The sequence below is a fragment of the Mauremys mutica genome, chromosome 21 (genome assembly GCF_020497125.1).
Source record: "Mauremys mutica isolate MM-2020 ecotype Southern chromosome 21, ASM2049712v1, whole genome shotgun sequence".
NCBI lineage: Eukaryota > Metazoa > Chordata > Testudines > Geoemydidae > Mauremys > Mauremys mutica.
In genome coordinates, this window is record NC_059092.1 from 17,988,034 (window position 1) to 17,996,819 (window position 8,786).

The window sequence follows — 8,786 nt, forward strand, 5'->3', positions numbered from 1 at the left end:
AGTACTCCCATTGACTTCAGCAAGACCATCTGTGTGCTGAAAATGAAGCATAAGTTTAAGAATGTGTCGGCTCAGGGCTCCAATATAATTTTTTTAAGATTTACAGTTTTGCAGCGCAAGGTGTCTTTAGGTCTGATTATTAATTGTTAGAGCTGGTGAGAAAATAGTTTGTGTTTGGGGGGGGAGGGCACGTGACAATTTGGTTGACATTTTCCCTGCCCCTTTTTGGTCATTGGAAATAAAAATGATGATGATGATGAAAAATCAAAATTCAGAATACTTTGATTACTGTTCCTCCCGGCCCATCACCCTTTGATTGCACTGGGAGTGGCATGTGTGCAAGGAATGAAAGGACAGACCGTAACATTATTATCAAAGTCTGTTTTTATTCTGACGTACCATTTTATAGACAACGATTTGTTACAAACACCCCAATCCTGCAAATGACCGAGCTGCTGTGCCGTCTGAATAGCGGCCAAAGTTCGTGCATTTGATTTTCAAATTGACATTATTCCTTTAATTAAAAACAACAACAATTTAACTGTGTACAACTTCAACGGAGAGGTTAGATTGGGATAAAAATTGAACTTACTAATATTTTCAAGATGTGCCCCTAAAATAAAGCAAACAGAAATAAATACAAACTATTTAAGAGTTTTTTCAATGAACAAAGATTTATATTCTCCATTTTATATTGTCTAGATAATCGTTAATTACATTTCTGTCCATATTGTGGATTTTCTGGCTACAAGTGAAAATAAAAATTCAAAGGTTTACAGGTTTGAACTGTTTCTAGAAGTGGGGCCCCGTTCTGCTTCTGGGAGTCTGAGGTGTGCAGAGATTGCAAGAGTAGGCCCTAGAATGGTAACCACTAACACCACTTGAACAGTTAATATTCATTCGGTTCTATAACTCAGTCTTTAGCCTTTCTACTTTCCTTATCCTTAATATGGATTGGTTTAACTTTCTTCTAAACTGGGACATCTCTCCATTATACCCTTTCCCCTCCTTCTGGCTCCAGTGTTGCCTCTCTCTCTTCCAAGTTGTAGCCACTTCTGCTACCACTGACAACAGCCAAGCTCCATCCTCTTTGGAACCCCGCTTCAGGTACTTGAAGGCTGCTATCAAATCCCACCTCACTCTTCTGAGTGATCCTGACACAAGGAAAGCAGTAGAACAGAGACCCTGGACTTCAGAAAAGCAGATTTTGACTCCCTCAGGGAACTGATTGGCAAGGTCCCCTGGGAAAATAACATGACGGGGAAAGGAGTCGAGGAAAGCTGGCTGTATTTTAAAGAAACCTTATTGAGGTTGCAGGAACAAACCATCCCGATGTGTAGGAAGAAAAGTAAATATGGCAGGCGACCAGCTTGGCTTAACAGTGAAATCCTTGCTCGTCTTAAACACAAAAGAACAGCTTACAAGAAGTGGAAGATTGGACAAATGACCAGGGAGGAGTATAAAAGTATTGCTCAGGCATGCAGGTGTGAAATTAGGAAGGCCAAATCACACTTGGAGTTGCAGCTAGCCGGAGATGTTAGGAGTAACAAGAAGGGTTTCTTTAGGTATGTTAGCAACAGGAAGAAAGTCAAGGAAAGTGTGGGCCCCTTGCTGAATGAGGGAGGGAACCTAGTGACGGAGGATGTGGAGAAATCTAGTGTACTCAATGCTTTTTTTGCCTCTGTCTTCACAGACAAGGTCAGCTCCCAAACAGCTGCACTCTGCAGCACGGTATGGGGAGGAGGTGACCAGCTCTCTGTGGAGAAAGAAGTAGTTCGGGACTATTTAGGAAAGCTGGACGAGCACAAGTCCATGGGGCCGGATGCGCTGCATCCAAGGGTGCTAAAGGAGTTGGCCGATGAGATTGCAGAGCCATTGGCCATTATCTTTGAAAAATCATGGCAATCGGGGGAGGTCCCGGACGACTGGAAAAAAGCTAATGTAGTGCCCATCTTTAAAAAAGGGAAAAAGGAAGATCCAGGGAACTACAGTCCAGTCAGTCTCACCTCAGTCCCTGGAAAAATCATGGAACAGGTCCTCAAGGAATCAATCCTGAACCACTTAAAGGAGGGGAAAGTGATCAGGAACAGTCTGCATGGATTTACCAAGGGCAAGTCATGCCTGACTAACATAATTGCCTTCTATGATGAGATAACCGGCTCTGTGGATGAGGGGAAAGCAGTGGATGTGCTATTTCTGGACTTTAGCAAAGCTTTTGATACAGTCTCCCACAGTATTCTTGCCAGCAAGTTAAAGAAGTATGGGCTGGATGAATGGACGGTAAGGTGGATAGAAAAACTGGCTAGATGGTCGAGCTCAACGGGTAGTGATCAATGGTTCCATGTCTAGATGGCAGCCGGTATCAAGTGGAGTGCCCCAAGGCTCTGTGCTGGGGCCGGTTTTATTCAATATCTTCATTAACGATCTGGAGGATGGTGTGGACTGCTCCCTTAGCAAGTTTGCAGATGACACTAAACTGGGAGGAGTGGTTGATATGCTGGAGGGTAGGGATAGGATACAGAGGGACCTAGACACATTAGAGGATTGGGCCAAAAGAAATATGATGAGGTTCAACAAGGACAAGTGCAGAGTCCTGCACTTAGGACGGAAGAATCCCATGCACTGCTACAGACTAGGGACCGAATGGCTGGGCAGCAGTTCTGCAGAAAAGGACCTAGGGGTTACGGTGGACGAAAAGCTGAATATGAGTCAACAGTGTGCCCTTGTTGCCAAGAAGGCTAATGGCATTTTGGGTTGTATAAGTAGGGGCATTTCCAGCAGATCGAGGGATGTGATCATTCCCCTCTACTCAGCACTGGTGAGGCCTCATTTGGAGTACTGTGTCCAGTTTTGGTACCCACACTACAAGAAGGATGTGGATAAATTGGAGAGAGTCCAGCGGAGGGCAACAAAAATGATTAGGGGGCTGGAGCACATGACTTATGAGGAGAGGCTGAGGGAACTGGGATTGTTTAGTCTGCAGAAGAGAAGAATGAGGGGGGATTTGATAGCTGCTTTCAACTACCTGAAAGGGGGTTCCAAAGAGGATGGATCTAGACTGTTCTCAGTGGTAGAAGATGACAGAAGAAGGAGTAATGGTCTCAAGTTGCAGAGGGGGAGGTTTAGGTTGGACATTAGGAAAAACTTTTTCACTAGTAGGGTGGTGAAGAACTGGAATGGGTTACCTAGGGAGGTAGTGGAATCTCCTTCCTTAGAGGTTTTTAAGGTCAGGCTTGACAAAGCCCTGGCTGGGATGATTTAGTTGGGTTTGGTCCTGCTTTGTGCAGGGGGTTGGACTAGATGACCTCCTGAGGTCCCTTCCAACCCTGAGATTCTATGATTCTATGATTCTATGATTCTCTTCTGCAGACTAAACATGCCCAGTTCTCTAAGCATCTCCTCATAGATCATGTGCCCCATCTCTCGTTCATTTTTGTTGCCCTCCGCTAGACTCTCTCCAATTTGTCCACATCCTTTCTATAGTGGGTCAGGGCAAAACTGGACACAGTACTCCAAATAACAATATCATAGCATCTGGAGGCTAATGCTGATATGGCTGAGGTAGGGGAGACATTTGTCATGCAGTCTAGAGCCTTCATGTCATGTGAGTTGTTCAAAAGAGCCAGGAAGCAGCTGACGTCTTCCCCAGCAGAGGCAAGTCTCTAGCAGGATTTGAACTAGCATGGCCAGCTTCTGCACAACCACTCTGCAGCCCACCGCAATGGGACCATGCAACAAATAAGGAGTGGGTGTGGCTAGAAAGCAGTGCCTGCTGGTAACCTCTGGCTGGTGGACAAGATTTATATTAGCTGCAGCCAGGTGGTATGGATTAGAATAGCCCACAGGCTGCTGTAATCTAAAGCTGGGTGAATAACATGTTTTTCAGATCTCAGCAATTCCAAATAATTGGCGGGGAGTGGTGCATTTCAGGTTGAACCACAAAGATTTTTATTTAGTTACTCTCAGTGAATAAAAAGCTCAGTAAAAAATTAGTTCCAGCTTGACCAAAATATTTTGTCTGACCTGAAATGAAATGTCTTGTTCTGATTTCAAGCATCTTCTTAAAAAAATAAAGGCATTTTCAAAACAAAAAGTCACTTTGAATCAAAAACTCAATGTTTCATTTTGAAAATGTGAAAACAAAACGTTTCAATTTCTTCAGATTTTTTACACCCAAACAATTTGGAAAATTCAACATGAATTCTCAAAACATTTTAATGTCACTGAATTTCCTTTCCCCCCCCCCTAAAAATAAAATTGGTTGAAAAATTCCACCCCTCTACTCTACTCTTCAGTAAGACTGGGGTCTGTGTAGAACTGGCCAGGGAGCCATTACTGACTTCTCTGCCTAGGTGCTGCTGCAACTCTCAGTCAGCATTCTGAGTCAGTACCCCTGACTTCTAGTCACTTAAACATTTTCTCACATTGCTTCTTTACATCAAATCATTCACTGTATGTCTAATCTAAAGCTGCAGGAGTTTTGAGGGTAGAAAAATAAAATTATGTTTTAATGGAAAGTAACACCCTCCAAAAAAAGTTTCGACTGGGGGAAATATAACTTACTAATTTCTTCATGGAGTTCACCTAAAAAGAGAGAGAAAGAAATCCACATAAATAATTAGACGCTTGTAATATTTTATCCGAGTGCATCCAGATTTAGGCCTGATCCTGCAAACACTTATTCATGTGTAGTAGACCCACTGAATTGCGTAAAGTTACATATTGGCTTAAGTCTTTGCAATATCTGGGTTCAATTGTTATTACATGGGATTTTTCTTTACTGCCTAAAACTTAGATGTTTCATTAGAAGAAAAATAGAACTTACTGATATTGTCAAGGTGTTTCCCTAAAATAAAACAAAAACAAATACAAATTATATCATTCATTTAATATTTTCATTTAAATTATTTAAGAACTTTAAGTGAATAAAAATTTCAAGGATTTTTTTTTCATTTTTAAATTAATTCCCAGTATCAAGATCATCAGTACTAACATTTTCTTTCGTGTTGCATTACCCTTATGGATTCACTACACATACAGATCAATCCTTTCAAAGGTTGACAGCTCTGAATTATTTGTAGGATTCAGGCCAATCCTGCTTCACAGACCCTAATCTCCTGTTGGCTTCACTGGTAATCGAGAGTGCAAAGACAGCAGGATCAAATCCTAAAATGCGAATAGTTTGTTGATATGACTTGAGCCTTCAATATTTATTTGCTTTTCTAGCTAGGGAGGGTGTGAAATCTCCATCACTGGAGGTTTTTAAGAACAGGTCAGACAAACACTGTCAGGGACGGTCTAGGTATGCTTCACCCACATGTACCAAGGCAGGATGGGGAGAAATGGCAGGACTAGAAGACCTCTTGAGGTCCCTTCCAGTTCTGCATTTCTACAATTCTCTGGGTCTTTATCAGTGCTGTTGCTTTTACTATAAAGATTGATGGCAGTATTTCCCTAGCTCTGTTCCCACTGAAGTTATGGGAGTTTCACCACTGACTTCAGTAAGAGCAAATTTAGGCCAGTCCCAGGTGCTTTTGATAATGCCAGTCTAATAGGTTTAGACTGTCCCTTGTATGCCACAACTCAATTACGTTATGGCCCAATTCAGGAAAGCACTTACATAAGAACGGCCGTACTGGGTCAGACCAAAGGTCCATCTAGCCCAGTATCCTGTCTACCGACAGTGGCCAATGCCAGGTGTCCCAGAGGGAGTGAACCTAACAGGAAATGATCAAGTGATCTCTCTCCTGCCATCCATCTCCATCCTCTGACAAACAGAGGCTAGGGACACCATTCCTTACCCATCCTGGCTAATAGCCATTAATGGACTTAATCTCTATGAATTTATCCAGTTCTCTCTTAAACCCTGTTATAGTCCTAGCCTTCACAACCTCCTCAGGTAAGGAGTTCCACAGGTTGACTGTGCGCTGCATGAAGAAGAACTTCCTTTTATTTGTTTTAAACCTGCTGCCTATTAATTTCATTTGGTGACCCCTAGTTCTTGTATTATAGGAATAAGTAAATAACTTTTCCTTATCCACGTTCTCCACACCACTCATGATTTTATATACCTCTATCATATCCCCCCTTAGTCTCCTCTTTTCCAAGCTGAAGAGTCCTAGCCTCTTTAATCTTTCCTCATATGGGACCCTCGCCAAACCCCTAATCATTTTAGTTGCCCTTTTCTGAACCTTTTCTAGCGCTAGAATATCTTTTTTGAGATGAGGTGACCACATCTGTACACAGTATTCGAGATGTGGGCGTACCATGGATTTATATAAGGGCAATAATATATTCTCAGTCTTATTCTCTATCCCCTTTTTAATGATTCCTAACATCCTGTTTGCTTTTTTGACCACCTCCGCACACTGCGTGGACATCCTTAGAGAACTGTCCACGATGACGCCAAGATCTTTTTCCTGACTCGTTGTAGCTAAATTAGCCCCCATCATATTGTATGTATAGTTGGGGTTATTTTTTCCAATGTGCATTACTTTACATTTATCCACATTAAATTTCATTTGCCACTTTGTTGCCCAATCACTTAGTTTTGTGAGATCTTTTGGAAGTTCTTCACAGTCTGCTTTGGTCTTAACTGTCTTGAGCAGTTTAGTAAGCTTAAACACACTTAAGCATGTGTTTCAAGACTAAAGTTAAACACTTGCTTAGGTGCTATGCTGAATTGGGGCCTCGGCCTATAATCACTTGGATGCTACAGTGAACAATAAAACAGCATCAGAGTTTCTGTTGGAAACTTTATTTCTGTTCCCTTTCATGTTTCTTCCATTGCCTTTTGGTGACCTTAGTGCATAGTGAACCTTGGGGAGGGAGGGGGACTGCGCTGGAGAACAGAGTTAAAATCCTTAATGTGAGATGACTATTTACAGACGGGAAAATGAGGAAAAAGCTAACTTACCCATTTCTGCCTGCAATCTCCCTACGGAAAGAAGAAAAAGCAAAACAGATACAAATAGCTATAATGCCCTGCTCCTGTCCAGGTGCCTACAGATACAGTTTTCATTATAAGCACAAAATTATTCACGCGCATTATTGTATATGTTTCCCCTAAGGTTACATGTCAGAAATGTGTTAGATATGCCCAATTTTGCAAATCTTTATGCACAGGAAGAGCATTATTCACATGTGTAATCCTGTGTAGGGTCGGGCTCTTAAAATTATTTTAAAAGCATTACTATTTTGATGGGTGGAATATGTTTTTGTCTACTCACTTGTTACTGAATTTTTTTCCATTTTTTTGTGCATTCCAAACTCCTAACAACTATTCTGGGAGTTATACATGTGGAAAGAATGAAAAACTAGACCTTAAAATCACTAATACTTTACTAACAATTTGAGGATATGGCTTGTTTTTCTATTTTTCTTGTTAACAGAATAAGAGCTGTTAGCAGCTGTGTAACTCAGTGAATTGTTGACTTTTCTGATCAGTGGCCAAACTGACCATTGCCCCCCCCCCCAACGTTTGTTGTTTCAGTTTGTTTTTTCCTTCACAAAATGAGGAATGAAAAAAACAAAACAGTTTGATTGAACAAACTGTTTTGAATATCAATTTGAATTGCTATTTTGAAACAAAATATCAATTCAGATTGACACTTTTGAAATGAAACATTGATTTGAATTCACATTTTTTAAACAAACCATTTTACCATTTCTGAATTCTTAAGTGTTTTCCATTGAAATTATTCAGTGAATTCAGCCCAAATTTGCAAATACTTTCAGGGCCCTGAAAAACATATTTCAGTGAATTTACACTCCCCCCCCTCAAAAAAAGAAAAGAAAAGAACACCCCCCCCAGACCAGCTGTACACCTTATGCCGAAGATTACAACTTGGGCAACACATTCCAGCATTTTTATAACAATAATTAATAATGATGTGGCTGAGGCAGAAGACTGGATTTTCTGCTACTCTGTGGGCCCCTTTGATGTCTAGACTAAAAAGCAATTGGATCTCCCAAGCCGAAGGCTTCCCTGGTGTGATGGAGTCCCTAGCAGGCCCGGGCCTGGTGTACTCAACTTCTCAACATTGTGCTAGGTGCTGTGATCCGAGCTTGGATTTTCCAGGTTTGAAGGGATCCAAGTTTCATTGACATTCAGTGGCAAGTGAGTGCCTAACTGCCTTAGGTGCTTTTGAAAATCCCAGACTTTAAATGTATTCACAGATCCTGGGGTGTCCTGTCATATCCCTACAGGTGAATTAAGCCTACAGTGCTCACTAGGGCTTTGTCTACACTACGCAGCTTTTAGCGACATGACTGTCGGCAAAGCCCTGTCGCTAAAAGTTGGGCAGCGTAGCTGCTGTTTGGTAGCTCTTTGGCTGACAAAATATTTCCACTCCCAATGAGCAGCGTTCGCTCTCTCCTGCCAACAACGTGCTGTTCACACTGGCACTTGTTGTGGCAAAACGTTTGTCTTTCGGGGGGGAAAGAGGGTTAACACCTCTGAACGACAACAGTTTTGTTGTTCAGTCGCCAGAGTAGACACAGCCTAGCATGCAACTCCACACAAACCATTGCATCAGAGGAGGTCATAACTTACTAATTTCTTCTTAGAGTTCACCTTGAAAACAAAGGGAAAGAACTAGATAAGTAAATGAAAGCCTATCCCGAGCTTTGTTTCATTGCATATGGCTCTCAAGCTCAGCGTTCATAAGCCCTCTAATTGATTACTTTGACCCCAATCCCTAACGGGCAGTTTACTGTAACCCCGCTGAGCGCCACGACTTCAACGGGACAACACCTTGAGAAGGAAGCTCAGTGTGTGCCTAAGT

At 41.8% G+C, this 8,786-nt stretch overlaps 1 long non-coding RNA gene across 1 annotated transcript; it reads right to left on the minus strand.

Annotated features, from left to right (window-relative positions):
• Positions 1-480: 480 nt before the first annotated feature.
• On the minus strand, positions 481-4,847 carry LOC123354527. The gene is made up of 3 exons (XR_006574770.1): positions 4,826-4,847; positions 4,564-4,584; positions 481-613 (listed from the first exon to the last, which is right to left on the minus strand). It is a non-coding gene; the product is annotated as an uncharacterized LOC123354527 (long non-coding RNA).
• Positions 4,848-8,786: the final 3,939 nt, after the last annotated feature.